This window comes from Citrus clementina, unplaced genomic scaffold, assembly GCF_000493195.1.
Source record: "Citrus clementina cultivar Clemenules unplaced genomic scaffold, Citrus_clementina_v1.0 scaffold_8, whole genome shotgun sequence".
In the NCBI taxonomy this organism is placed as follows: domain Eukaryota; kingdom Viridiplantae; phylum Streptophyta; class Magnoliopsida; order Sapindales; family Rutaceae; genus Citrus; species Citrus x clementina.
The window spans coordinates 5188162-5192506 of record NW_006262022.1 but is presented as its reverse complement, the minus strand read 5'-3'; positions in this window follow the sequence as shown (position 1 = coordinate 5192506).

Sequence of the window (4345 nt, the reverse complement as noted above, 5' to 3'; positions counted from 1 at the left end):
ATCTATTAGTTTTCATCCGTTTAAAGACTTACGATTTATATTATGAAATTGTGTATAAATCTGCTTCTCTTGAATCTGTCCCATTATTATTATAGGAAGGATATAGTTTTTAGATAGCTTTGCTGTCAAATACTATATCTTCAATTGATCATATAAATGGTTTACAAGGCAAATAAATCGTAGATTAATGATCATTATTGTCCAATATATTCACTTGATAAAATCAAAATTAAAAGGTTAATTTACGTGATAGGTCATTCATTACCTCTTATGACTTTGTCCGATAACTTGATTATGTGAAGACATATCTATATCTAAGAAATTAATTATTACTTAATTTGTCATGGTCCTATATCTTCACTTGATAAGATATGCTTTATTTATATTTTAGGTTATACATATACACCTCTTATGCATCATGACTTTGTTCTGAATCTTAAATTAACCTTTCCGTAAGAATTACAACTTATCATCATTCTACTTTCTCATCATTCTATTTTGAAAGAAAATACTGTATTCATTACTATATATTAGCTTGTCTTGTAATTAAATTATTGCCAACAAGCTTAATATCATTTAATATCATCTTCTTATCTACGATTATTAGTTTATTAGTGAGCCAAGGGAACCAATGCAATTAAATTATTGCCTTAATTCAATATCTTAATTATCTACAATTGATTAATTAATTGCACCATTTGATCCTCCTTATGACCTTATCTATCAACCTTGCATGCATTAACTACGCGCCAATCGCCCACACGTCAGCTACTTGTGTTAATGTGCGTGTACGTGTGTGTGTGTGTGTGTATATACATATTCTCAAACTAGAAGCTAGCAAGAACTCACAGAAGGAACTTTTATACTTTGCATTACGGCTCACTAGAAGCTCTGAAGAATATGGAAACTCTATGCACAGGTTTTTGAGCCAATTTCAGTTGAATATCATTTATAATTCTTATTTTAATATATGCTTTTGTGAGTAAGTTTTCTAATATATATAAACTTTTTCAGGCAAGAATAATTGGTTGGAGGGTCTTCAATTTCCGCCATGTGGCAGTATCGTTGATGATGAGATTATGAATGAAAATCTTGATCTTCTTGTTACTCCTCAGTACGGGAGAAATCCCAACCACACTGGTTAAGTACATGAAGTGTCACTTTTTTATGTTGTGTTTAATTAAATAAAATGATGGGTACTGTTATAAGATCTCTTGAGATATTCAAAAGATTTTATTTGTTAATTTACACGTACCGTGTTTTCTTAAGAAAATAAATAAATAAATAAAAATTATTATGTGTCAATGTGTTAAAATTAATTAGGTTGAACTATATTATGCTCTCTCTTCTTGAATATTTTTCTGCAATAAGCTCAACAAATTGGTTATCTAATTCTTGTCGCTAGCATGTGATGTGTGGATCATAATTTATTAAATGTGTAATGTAAATTTATCATTTCAGCCATTAAAATAGTCATGTTATTTAGTAAGTTTATATACCAACATGATTTTCAACCATAATCACTATAAATTTTTCAATAATGATAGTCACAAAAAAAAATTGTATAAATTATTGTGTACAAATCGACATGGCATGAGAGATTGGCTGAAAAATTGTAGTAATTATTTTTTTAATTATGTGGACCCCATGATGGTCTTATACCACTAATCTCTTCATGCCACATAATTTGTACACACTTATTTACAAGATGGTTGTGGTTCTATCATTACTCATAAATTTTTTTAATTTATTTTTTTAATTATGTGGACCCATGATAGTCTTATACCACTAATCTCCTCATGCCACATAGTTTGTACACACTTATTTACAAGATGGTTGTGATTCTATCATTCTCATAAAGTTTTTTAATTAATAAGAAGAAGAAGAAGAAGAAGTGCCTAAGACTTATTTTACTAAACTTAATGGGAGGACCTTAGTTAAAAGGGTGAAATTTTATGTGATTTGGGTTAGGGTGCACTACTTAGCTTCCTCCTTTTATTTCACAACCTACATATCAATTTTATTTAATTTAAACGTTTATCACATGTATCAGAAAAAAAAAATTATCTCATAAAAGTTACCAAAATGAATTCTTCATATAATTATCTTATGGTCCTCTTTCAGACTTTCACCATAGGTGATTAGGTGTAAAAAAAAAAGAGCATGTAACAGTTGACATGGCAGATTTGCTATGAAAAATTTGTCATTTGAATTTGCTTGAATTGTTCGCTTTGTCTGAAGACAATATGAAATTGAATTGCTAAAGAATAACCTGATGGATTTATATAATGGAGAAGGATTTTAGTTTTGTGGCATGAGATTTTGGATTTGAGTTTTGTGGCATTAGATTTTCTCATCTGGGTTTTGAAATATAACTTCTCAAGAGTAAACTGAGAACCACTTGATGTTACACTGAAAAAATTAATTTATATAGTGCGTTCTTAAAAATGGGGCTGATTGGATAAAAAAATAGGGTTAAGCAGCCTACTCTTTTTATTAAAAAAGATTAAATACGAACCAACTCAAACCCAAATCTAAAAAGAGCCCACCAAAGTAAATTTAACCTATTCACTCTTTGCTTCTAAATTTTTGTGGTTCGGGCAATAAAGTAAATTTAACTTTGAGCGATCACACTTGATCTCTTTAGATTCTCTCATCAATCCCTATTTTTCAATTATTTTTAAAATTACCTTTACTTATCCCAAAGTCTGGAGAAACTTGGTTCTAGAATCAACAAGTGTATACCAATTTTAAAGCGTAAAAAAGGGGAAGAATGAAAAGAAAATTATTTAAGAGGAAAAATAAATAAGAATTGTGTTTGAATTGGAGATGGAAATAACAAATACCCATTGGCAGTAGGCATGTTTGAACTGTGTATTTCGATTTTAAAATTGAATGTGAGGTTTTAGATTAATAGAATGGAGTCTGGCACCAACAAGTACATAGGTCAACTAGAATATGGTTGTTCTAATTTAACCAAAGTCTTCAATTCGAGGTTTAAAAATACAGGTGCGTTAAATACTTGTTGGAGAATTTTGCAGCCCTAGTGATCCTACTTGGTTAGAATCTGGATTAGTTGGGGCTCAATGTGACATTCAGATACCAAATGATTTAATATACCAAAGAAAAAAAAAGAATGGAGTGTGGCTATTATGTCAACCAACCCCTCCCTTGTGATTTTGTGCGTAAAAAAACTTTACTAATATGTTAAGTGCAATATTAGCATTAAAGTAATACTCAAGTGAAAATTGATTACAATAATTTATCAGTTGACACAAAAATGATAATATAGTCATGGCCACTAAAACGTAAGATTTCATCAATTAGTTTCTCATCATTGGCGCTTTACTCAAAGTCGTCCTACAACGAGCTTGTGCTAAGTAATTTCTCAATCAATATCCTTTATCTTGTTGCTGCGAAGATTTTTTTCCTAATGCACACCTACTCACACTAAGTAATTTATCAATCAATTAATTAATCGTATTATTTGTGTCAAATTGAATCTTGATCTATGTTTTGTTTCTCCAATAAACGCTTTGCTAGAAATAAAAATTGAATATCGTTTTTTGTAAGTAAAGATAATTTTGAAAATAAATATAACTAATTGAATCGTAGGAGTTAATAAGACAAAGTAAGGAGGTCAAATATCATCACTCTTAACTTTAGAGCATTTCACAAAAATTAAACTTTAGAATGGTGCTATATAGATACTCATTTACATTCTTTAAAAGGCATTCTTTAAGTTACATTCGAAAAGAGTGATAATGTTCATTCCCAACAAAAATTGTATACTTAATTGCCCTCTTCTTTGAGTTAATGAATGTTGAGTTTTCTATTAAAAAACCTTTTTTTTATATAAATTTGAATTTTTATTTGATTTTATTTTAAATAAAGAAAACTAATAATGATATACACCTGGAGTTTAGGATACTATTAAGGTAGTTCCAAGACTTTTTATTACCAGAATTGACCTATAAATTAATATTTATGAATGTTGGTCCATGTAAAGAAGTAAATACAATATATATACTGACAAATCACTTGATACGTATATTCAATAAAAGAATAACAACAAAGCAATAATATTTGAATAGTTTGATTTAATGAAAAGAAAAAAGAATAAGTATATATAATTTTTTAAGGAAACAAACTATGAAATTAAAAAAAAAAAAAGAAGAAAAAAATAGAGAAGAAACAAAGTTGTAAAAAAGGAGAGGTAAAACAATAGACGAAATAAATCAAAAGAAGAACTTTGATGAGGAGGAGAGGAGGTAAAGAAAATTAAAGGTGATAGCATCAATTAATGTGTTGAAATTGATATGTAATATCATCTAATCCATTAGAT